Source organism: Malaclemys terrapin, chromosome 13 (assembly GCF_027887155.1).
Source record: "Malaclemys terrapin pileata isolate rMalTer1 chromosome 13, rMalTer1.hap1, whole genome shotgun sequence".
Lineage (NCBI taxonomy): Eukaryota > Metazoa > Chordata > Testudines > Emydidae > Malaclemys > Malaclemys terrapin.
Genome location: NC_071517.1, coordinates 15,460,420 through 15,471,308, shown reverse-complemented (window position 1 = coordinate 15,471,308; position 10,889 = coordinate 15,460,420). Strand labels below are relative to the sequence as shown.

Genomic DNA, 10,889 nt, shown 5'->3' with positions numbered 1-10,889 from the left:
TGCTCTTTGTGCCTGTGCGTTTGTGTGTCACGCTGGTCTCGCCACAGGCAGTGGGATGGAAGGATTGTCTTGCAATTAAAGCACAGGGCTGGCAGTCAGGAGGCCTGGATCCTATTCCTGGCTCTACCACACATTTCCTGTGTGACCTTGGGTGAGTCACTTAATCTGTCTTCAGCTTCTCTGTTTCTAAAATGGAGATGATGGGTAACATTTTCCAGAGCGCCTGAGTCATTTAGGAGCCTACGTCCCATTCCCCTAGGTTGTTTAGGTGCTATTGGCCTTTCCTGGGCCAAATTCATTCATTAAAGTGCTCTGTGGTCCTTGGATGGAAAGTGCTGTAGAGTGACAAAGTATTCCAGTGAAGTATTAGCATAGGGTCTCCTCAGACTTTGGGGACCCTGAATTCCTGGGATGACCGTTTTCACCCCTGTGTTCTCTAGAATGCAGTGACTTACAGTCAGCTCCAGCTTGGAGAACCAGTGTGCTCACTTAGGGCCAAATGCTGTGAGATGATGAACACCTCCAGTTCCCACTGACGTGAGTGGGAGTTGAGGGCATTCAGGGTCTGGTCCATAGCAGGAAACCGGGAGCCTCAGCCCTACTCCTCTTCCTTCCTTCCATGAGCTGTAACAGGACACTTTAACACCCCTGATATTCACCCACTCACTGACATGACCATCTTTCAAACCCAAGTTTCTAGCTACTGCACACTCAGCTCTGGCAACCTGCCAGGCTGTGTTATGTATGTAACTTGAACCAGAGGCTTGCTTAGCTGCTGGGTTTTTCCCTAATGAGATGAAGATGGGGAGGGGTGTGAGACAAGACGAAATGGAATCTTATAGCACAGCAAGATCCTGGTAAATCCTGTTTTATGAGTCTAATTTCAAAGCCAGCAATAGTTTCTGCTAGCTTCCCGGAGTGTAGCCTTGGAGATGCCTTAAAACACTTCCCATGGCTCTAGCAGAGTGCTTTGTACAGCAGGGATCCTACACTTGGTTTTTATGCCCTTCTGTGATTTCCTTTTGCCCAAGCACAGGAAATCCCAGGGAATTTATGGTTGGGTACAGTGCTGCCTGTGCTCCTTCCCCCTGGGCCTTTCCCTGCAGCTGTTGTATGTACTGTGTGACTCCACAGCCCTGATTAATCCTGCCTTTGCTGGATGTGCCCCAGAGAAGAAACACGGACACGGGGCTCTGCTTACAACTGGACCCGGTGCTGAAAGTGAGTGTCTTCCCTTGGGTTCTTTGCTAGCTCACTAAAGGCACTCACATCTGAAAACTGAGCGGGGAAGGGGTCTCCTCCCAAGTCCAGTCCAGTGGAGATTCTGAGATAAGCAGGTAGAGAGTCATGTCTGCTAACAACTGGATACGCTTCAGGGGGACGGAGCGAGTTGGGACCGGACAAATGTTTTCCATCTGAAGAATTGAAATTGGTTGGCTAAATCAGCAGTCTCTAACCCTTTTCGTTGCAGTTCCTCTTGCAATAGGTTGGAGAACAAGTATGCTTCCCACTCACCGTGCCCTGGCATAGTTGTGAATCTGATTGAGGGGGCAATAGAGTGTGAGTGAAAGGATTTATGGAGCGGGGAGGGGGGTGGATCACGGTCATAGCTGAGAAGATTTTTGCAGCAGTTTTGAATAGATTGGGGAGCTGTGAAGCAAGTGTGAGGAAGGCCCAAGATGTAGAGGATGCAATAGATGAGCCGTGAGATGATCAAGGCTTGGACCAGGGTATTCAATTCAATGGAGCTGTCTGGGTTTAACTGGGGTCAGATTTAATCAGAATCCATCAGGTTCCGGAGTGAAATCAACATAGAAATGGAGCCTTGTCTCTACACACTAGGAGTAGAACAAATAGAGAACACTGCACAGACCCAGTGATAGTCAGAACCTTTTCCTCTAAAATGGCTGCTAACTCAACAGACTGATAAATCTCCCGCTTCCCCTCCCCCCCCCCCCCCCCCCAAGTGGCCACCAAATCTACAAACCCTGTTGAGCTACTGAGAAGCCATGTTGAGTATTTTGGCACAAGAAGAACACCTTCAACTGCCTGCGGGAGACAGGGTGGCCTAGTGGATAGATCTCTAAACTGGGAGTCAGGAGACCTAGATTTTCTATTCCTGATTCTGCCACTGAACTATTGCATGATCTTGAGCGAGACACTTCATCTCTGTGTTTCAGTTACCCCATCTGGAAAGGGGGGGTAATGGTCTTTCCTTTGGAAAGCACTTTGGTATCTGCAGATTAAAAAGCTCTAGGGGGACGTTACGTCTTACTGTTAAGAACCTGATGCAGAGGTAAGTGGCATGGACGCACTGCCTCCGCTTGGAAGTGGGAGCAGAGGGCAGGAAATGGCATAAATTAATATGTCTCCAGATCTAGTTTCGGCATGTTGGGTCTTTAATTAGTTCTAAACCAGCGCTAAGTCAACATCATGTGATCCTAAAATCATACCATTACAATGTGTCATTTGGACGGTCTTCTATTTTATGTGGTGTTTTTGTCCCTACTGAACCAATAAAAAGGTTTTTAAAACCCCCCCACAGATTTTAGGAGCTTATTAGATCCTGAAGTCGGTAAGCGCTGATGGGAAGATAGCAATAACAGAGGCATCAGTGGTTAGAGCACAGGACCTGGAGTTCTTCACCTGGCTCTATTGCTTATTCTCTATTTGAGATTGGGTAAATCACTTAATCTCCTTGCCTCCGTTTCCCCATCTTTAATATGGGGATATTTTCCCTGCCTCACTGGGGTGCAGTGAAGCTTAATGAATGTTTCTACAATGCTTTGAAATCCTCTGATGAAAACTGCTGCTACAAAAATTCCAGGTATTGTTGATTAATTCTCTCCCAACACCTTTGAAATATACAACTTTCTACAACTCTGCTGCTGCGTTTTGCCTGCTGCTCTTGTTCTAATTCTGTGGACATGGGAACCAATCTGTGGTATCTCCAATGAGCCCATCCCTGTAGTACTTGTTAGCCGACTAGACGAACCTTCCAGTTATCGAGAATGGGGAAACTAATTGGCTGAACTTCTGTTCTGACTTGCTATTTGAATGGTTCTGGTAAGTGCAGATGCTTTTACTTTAGGCTCCATTCCAACTCTGCCAGATGACCGCAGGAGTTGGTTCAGGCCCTCAGTTTGAAATGCTGGCATTTGTTTTTGTTCGGAAAGCAGAACACTGGAAGCAAGGCAGACCAGTCCCAGCATGCGCGTAGTCCTGCTGAGATCATAACAAATGCACTGTTGTTATCCTACTGAGCACAACTCCTAGTAATAAAATCTGTGTTTTGCATTAATTTACTTCCAGCCGGAGCAGCTGAGTCATGTAACTCTGTCTCTGGGATTGCAGTGGAACAAGCCTGGCTAGCCAGCTACCCCATTCATATCCTGCATGTAGTTTTCCTTCCAGTGCCTGCAGGGTTGCTGCCTGCCTTCCTATAATCAGTAAGTAATGGAAAAAAGCAATTGATTATGTCTCTGGTGATCGAGGTGGTCTGACCTATAGGCAGTCACTGCCTGGGAAGCAGGCTATCATAGCAAATGCAAATGGGGACAGCAAGGGGCAAAGTTCAGCCTGAAATATTTAAGTGGCAGGCATTGCAGGGTGTGTCCCTGTGAGTGAATCTCTCCTGATCCCCTCAGGTAAATGGGTTTGGTTGGTTTGGCTGCGTGTTTGAGTTTCCTGAGAGAGAGCAGCTGGAAAAAGGTTTGTGTCATGCACATACCTGTGTGGGATTGAGACAACGGGCGGGCGTCCGTGTGTTTGTTAAAATTGACTGCGACTGAGGGCTAGTTCCCAGGCTTGGATTGAATCTGTGGAAGGAGGTTGATATGCTGAGGGTGGGTTTGAAATGGCTAGATGCACACGAGCTTGGAAAAAAGGGGATGTGAAACCTTGGGGCGGGGGCTTTGTGAATTGTCATCCTGCTTGCAGTCCAGGGGCAAAAAATTGTGTCAGCATATAGAACATTGTATGTGATTATATTATATCCTTTAAAGTTGGGGGGTGCAAATAGTGGAGCATATAGACCTATGAACGGCCTGGAGGGGGGGCAAATAACACTCCTGTTGCTGTCATGCTGGGCAATGCTCACAGCTTCATTCACTAGAGTGAATCCGTCATGTTACATTGGGCTGATCATGGGATTAAACTCAGAGTTGGTATTAGAGTCCCGCTTGCTCTGATGCTATCTGTTTGCTGCTGTGGCAGGTCATATGGTTAAATACTTCTGCTGCTGCTGATAATAGGTGGATGTGGAAAAGGGCTGGATAATTGTATGAGCAATAATGTACATTTATGCCAGCCAATGGGGTGATCAAATCTCATGCTTTAGGGTGTAAAGGGGGAGGGGGGGGTCAGGAAGGAACTCCACCCTACCCACCCCCATCTCCATGGGCAGCATTGAGAAATTGGCCACTTGTGCAATAGGATGCTTTCACTGAAGCAGCAGCAGGAATTGCCACTCTGGAGCAACAGGTATTGGCCCTTTCCTGGCTATGATCTGGTATGGAAAACCCCACCTTTCTAAAACTTCCCTTTACGCCGTTCAAAGGTAACTTTCAACTCTCTGCTGTAGGTCAGTGCAGTTAGCCCTGTAGGGCCTGGGTGCTGGCTGGCTGAGGGTATGTCTACACTGCGATAAAAAAACTGGGGCACCAAGTCTCAGAGCCTGTCTCAGTTGAGTCGAGCTCATGGGCTGCGGAGCTAAAAATGGCAGTGTAGATGTCTGGGCTCAGGCAGGAGCCTGGACTGTGGGACTCCTAGACAGCCTGAGTCTAGGTGTCTGCACTGCAGTTTTATAACCCCACAGCCCAAGCCACGCAAGCCCAACTTATCTGACCCGAGCCAGCCATGGGTGTTTTATTGCAGCGTAGACGTACCCTCTGTGTCTTGATCCGTATATCCAGGGACTGCTGACAGGGCCGGCCTTAGGGGAAGTGGTGCCCTGGCCACCCCTCCATCACTCCTAGCATCTGCTGCCTCCCTGGGCTTTCCACCCATTGCCCCCGGTCCCACTGCCTCTCCCCCTCCCGCATTGACCTGAGCTCCCTTCCATGGCTTTGCACCCCAGGCCTGCCCTGCTCCTCGCCTCTTGACCACATCACCCTGGGTGGTCGCCCACAGCGCCCACCCGTAAGGTCTCAGTACGGGGCTCTCGGCTCTGAAATGTGATTCCTCCACTGGCCCTAGTCTGCTGCTCTTCAGGGCCCGTTTCTTTTCTCAGGCTCTCACCTGTGTGGGGAAGAGATGATTGTGGGGTGAGTATTTAGTTTGTGGGTGGGAGTCTCTCAATATTGAAGCTGGTCAATAATCTCATGTATGGTCCTTGGGCACATATAGTAGGTATGTTGGGTAAATTAATACATAAAATATCTGGTTGCCCAGGCAACATGCTGAGTCTGGATCCCAGATGTGAGTTCAAACCACTTGACATTGCCTTTCTCAGAAGCATCTGACTTGGTCTCAAGGGGACGCTGATGTGTGTTAGCGTCTAAAGGCTCTAGAACGGTGTGAAATTGGTGAGGGAATGGCCTATGAACTCTGAAGCCTCCTTTCCTGCCCCTCCAAAAGCAGTGAAACAGTGACTGTTTCCCTGAGTTGTGCTATTATGGATGCTGCTACTGCAAATATATGGAAGTGAATAACCAAAGGAGACTGAGGTTGAATTCATCTTAATGGGAAATGATCAGGGAGGGAAAAAGGTAATATTGCCACATGTATTAAAGATTTAATTAGTAGAGAGAAAATGTTATTTTAAGCTTCTGAGGAGAATTGCAAACTGAACAAATATGCATCCGAACAAGTGGGCTGTAGTCCACGAAAGCTTATGCTCTAATAAATTTGTTACTCTAAGGTGCCACAAGTACTCCTGTTCTTTTTGAACAAATAAAATATCAATTTTTTAAAAAATTGGACAATGTCCTCCATAAGCCAGAGGCCACTGAAAGCTCGTTAAATCTAATTAAAAAGAAGCATGGCTAAATTATCCAGGGCAGTAACTGGAGAATTTAGCAGGAGGAAGGAAAAATCAGCCAAGGTCTGAGTCTGAAACCACTGGGGTCTCCATTAATTCTTTAATCATGGCTGTGTTGGGCTTGTCTCAAACCTCCCTCCCCCGCCCCCCTGCTCTCCAGAGGAATGCTGGGATAATGATCAGCGTGGAAGGGTTTTACCCCTTCCTTGCCCCTGGAACCCACAGTCCTGAGGAGGACACTTAGTGGTGGAACGTCCTGTCCTGACCTACCAGGTAATTCCCTGGCATGTTGTGCCATGCCAAAACGGTTATTGTGATAACCTCTAAGAATTTCTGAGCTGGTCTTGGAATCGGCCCTGGTACAGAGGTTATGGAGTGGGTCCGTATCCAGTGCGATACTAGGTGCCCATGTGCAGCTGCTCTACGGTAGCATAAATGGCACAACCAAATTAATATTATTGGAAAAGGCCAAGAGAAAAACTTGTTAGTTACACAATTTGTTCACTAAAAACCATCCCCATATCTTCAGGAACCCAGCATCTCTGTGGCTCGGAGGAGACATGATCGCATGTTGTCTTTTGATTGAGAGCATTTAATGTAAAAACTATGCACCCTGCACTGTGGTTCCCTGTATATGTGAAAATGCGTGGTAGTGTATCCTCAGGATGAGAGCTTAAACAAAGCTCCTGTCTGCCCTGCATTGGCATTAAAAGTCCCCGGCACTTCTTGTAAGAGTAAGTGTTTTGCCCTGGTGTCCAAAATTCCCTAACTGTGGGGCAACCATACTGTGCACTTGCAGTTTCTTGTCATCCAGCCCAGAGGTGGCTGCTTTTCTGTAGTGCTGTAGTTGAAGCAGTTTGGGGACCCCTCAGGATGGAAGGCTTTCTCATATTTCTAGGCAGGATACCAATAATCTTTGTCCTCCTACTCCTCTTGACTGTGTGTGTAGCTAACAGAGTGCAGCACAGAGAGGGGGTGCGTTGTGGAAGAGAAAGGAATTTGATTTGCATCCTATTCAAGGCAAGGAGTGGCAGCCAACAGAATGCACTGAACATACACTCCTGGAGAGACTGATGCTGGGAGGCTTCGTCAGGTGATGCGACGACTGGGACTTCGAGCCCAAGGAGAGCAGCATTAGCTCAGAGAATCTGAAGAGGAGGAGAAGGGTATGTTATGATTGCATGATGAAATTTCTTTCCGTTTTTATGCTGTAGCCTTCTTGGGTTTTTCTTTATGACTTGTCAAACAGTAACAGGCAGGGCAGAGTTTTGCATAGTCATTCGACCCAGCCTCCTCCCTAGCAGCCCCCTGGGTGTTAAAAGGAGAAGTGAGTGGGACTCATGTTGAAATCATTTTTTCAACTTTTTGTGTATTTCCAGCCCAGTGATCAAGATAAGAGTGAGGAAAGGCTGTGGGCCCGCCGGCTGGATAACCAATCCAAGAGGTAGGAAGACAAGCGGGTTACTTACATTTACTGAGAATTGCTTTTAGCACTGGGTTCTTTTTAAAGGAGGAAATCCCTTTTAAAGTGACTTTTGTTGATCTGTTCGCTTTTCTCTGAAGACTCCCATAGCAGTGAATATTCCCAGATCACTCAACTGTGGCATCTCATTTACCTTGGATATATTCAATGCCGCTTTAAAACACTCTTTCAGAGGATTCCATTATTTGGTGCAACATACTCTAGTTTGGAGCACACCCAAATAGCCCAGATTTTAAAAGTGACTTTGGGATCCCAGTTGGAGATGCCTGGAAAGGGGGGGTGTCTAATTTTCAGAAAGTGCTGATGGTGTCTTTGCAAAACAGGCCCTTGAAGGTATACTCATACTTACTCTGGAAAATCTTGGCCAGTATATTATAGCAGATCATTCCATTGCCATTCTCTTTGGGGTGCTCTACCAGTCTCTTGACCTGGGTTTTCTTGAGTGGTTTGCATGGGTCTGACTAGGTACCTGAGCTTTGGTGGTGGAAATTTTTCAGAGGAATTGAATAGGGTAGCTGAGATGCACAATATCAAGATGCTCAAAAATCCATGGTAGGAATCAGGAAGGGCAGAGATCAAGGTACCTGTGAACGTGCTGGAGGGTTTATCTTCCCTAGCAGAAGATCCATATTCAAAAATCACTGCCCCAGAAAGTTCATGTGAAATTCATGGTACTGGATTTTGGGAGTGGGGGAAGGACAATTAGTGTGTGTAACCAGTGCAATCTCTGGGTAGAAATACAGTAACATCAGATATTTTATCATAATGGTGTCTGATATCATTGTCACGCTCTTACTTTTGGGAGGAGCCCAGATGCAATGGCAAAGGTTGCCTGAATGAACCCCGGGCTGGATGGAGAGATCACATACCCGGGATTCAACTGATCCCTAAGTTCAGGGCCAGCAAGGACCTCGCCCCTTCCATGCATACACACTAGGGTTCGTGCACCTTCCCTTGCAACCCTGAGCAGGGTCAGCTGTAAGGTGCCGGTCTGTTTAGAGGGCATTGGCCACTGTGATCATAATTTTAAAGTAGGTCAAATTTTGTATTTAAAGTACTTGTGTCCCCCGCCCCAGCCATGTTTCCGAAGAGCACTGCAAAACCAGGCTCTTGTGCTCAAACTTTTCGAGTTTAAAAAAAACTGGCCCTCGCATATTTAAACTGCTGCTTTCCATGTTTCTAATTTAGGAGTCTTTTTAAATGATAAAACCACAGCATTGTGGCTGGCCTGTGACTGAAGAATGTCTATTTCATTGCGTGTTTCTTTTCAAACCGATTGTGATGGATTGTATTTCTTGAGCCTTCCAAAGGAAGGTGAAGCTGATACAAGGGCTAACTAAATTCTTAAGTCATCCTCTCTGCCCATGCAGGGATAAGAGATTTCTGTGAGTTTTGTTACTTAACATCTGCAAGAACCCAGTGAAAGATGCTGTCCGCTCATGGAGAGAGAATGGGTGTCTGTGTTTTATGCCACAGCTTCTTGCACCTCCTGTGAGCTGTGCTACATCAGATCTTGCTTTTGCAGTCACAAGCTTTATTGCCTATCACACGGCACCTAAAAGCGAAGATGAAAACAGTTTCCAAAATCATTTTGCCTCTATATTTCTTCATTATTCAATTATGGTGCACTGGCTTCTGGGCATCTTGCAGATGCCGCAAAGCAAAACACCTATAGATTCTGCCTATGTAGGGAGTAGGGTGACCAGATGTCCCGATTTTGGGGTCTTTTTCTTATATAGGCTCCTATTACCCCCCACCCTTTGTCCCGATTTTTCACACTTGCTGTCTGGTCACCCTAGTAGGGAATAATAAAGCTGTCTGACCAATCATTCTAGTCCAGCATACGGGAGGTCGGGAGGGAGAAACCCTCCATCATCTAAGCCCAACATGAAGCAAATACTTGGCTGAAACTCCTGAAGGCTGGCAGACTCGGGCGGTGTCTACGCTCGAAGTGTTACTGGTGTAAGAATACCAATAGACTATACCTACTAAGTGTTTCTAGTGTGGCTCCAGCTATATTGCTTTGCTCCAGTCGAGCAAAACCACCTCCACGAGCAAAACAAGCTATACCCGTAAAAGCACAGCTTATAACGGGTCTACACTTGGGGTTTTTGCTGGGACAGCTATGTCCATCAGGGACTGCCCTCGCTGTTCCAGCAGAAATCCATAGCGTACCCACGGTCTCAGACTCCAGTTGGCCACCTAAGAGAGCATGATCTGTAACAGGGGATCAACGGATCAGTCAGTGTGACAGTGGAGAGGGAGAGAGGTGGCCCCTAAAGCTGAGCAGTGTAATGAACGTGAGAGGAAACAGCGCTGCTAAGGCATCTCCTCCCTGGACGTCTGGGATAGTAGCAAGAGGGGAGGGTTACAAAAGAAGGGTTTCCTCACCACAGTTCCTCCCAGGCTGTTGCAACCTGTGCACCCAACTGAAACTCTAATTGGAATGATCCCCTGTGCAGCCCTGAATAGGAAACAAGGACCAAGACCTGTGGGCGACGCAGACTGAGATGGACCGGTCCGTGCTGCAGTAGGAGGGGGTGGAAGGGGTTTCTCTCCTGTGCTGTGAGGAAGCGTATACGCTCTTTGCCAAGCACTGTGCCCTTGGGGTTCATTGCTGGCCCTTGCAAATGAAAACCACTTGTCTCTAGCTAAAAAGGTTTGGCTCTCCAGAGCTGGGAGTGAAAGCAGATGCTATTGGGAGCCCTTGTGAAACCGTGAGGGAGGTTTGCAGTGCCATTGAATGGTTATGAGCAGCTTTTAAAGGGTAAGGAAAGAACTCAGCCCTCCCACACCAGTTGCGTCTCCACCATCTGATCAATGGACTAGCATTAACCTCCACTTGGAAGGTCACTGGAGAGAGAGTGTGCTTATCCTGCCACTGGGCAGAAGGTCCTGGCCCAATTGTATGTCAGTGGCGGTGGGCAGAGGGGATGAGATGTAAAACTAGTGTCTGGCTGTCTGGATCTTTAGGGGATCTCATAGCATTTTTCACAAGATTGAGGGCTGTTAACCCACATCCTGGCCAATTTTATCTCTGCCTACTTCAGCTTCCCCCCTGCATTTTCAGCTGGAAAGAAAATCCCTGTCTCACCCAAACCCAGCTGTTTAATGGTTTGTTGGATACTGTTAAACAGATGCTGAGTTTCACCCCAGAAGTGGTCGCAACTCAGAAGGTGCCTACACTAAGCTAGGAAATGGTTGCAAGGACATCAGTGGGATGAAATGGCTAGTAGTCTCACTTGCCCTTGTATAAGTGTTTTGGACATTGTCCAGGCACACAGCACTCCTACCAGTGCTTTCTGGGACTCCTAAAGTACTAGCCCATAGGGCACATCATTGCTGCATAGAACATGCTCTCATAACCAGCCACTGCATTATGGGATGGAGTTAGCAGGACCAGCTGAACCGGTGCAGCTGCAACAT

General features: G+C 47.4%; 1 protein-coding gene across 2 annotated transcripts in view; it reads left to right on the top strand.

Annotated features, from left to right (window-relative positions):
- Positions 1-3,348: 3,348 nt before the first annotated feature.
- UNC13D (unc-13 homolog D) overlaps positions 3,349-10,889 on the top strand; it is a 49,650-nt gene continuing 42,109 nt past the window's right edge. Inside the window, exons 1-3 of one of the 2 annotated variants that reach the window (XM_054047486.1) lie at positions 3,349-3,449; positions 7,001-7,146; positions 7,360-7,424. The gene's annotated coding sequence lies outside the window, so the exon portion shown is untranslated. Of the gene's footprint in view, positions 3,450-6,918; positions 7,147-7,359; positions 7,425-10,889 lie in introns of those variants that run through there. The other variant, XM_054047485.1, reaches the window with a different exon arrangement.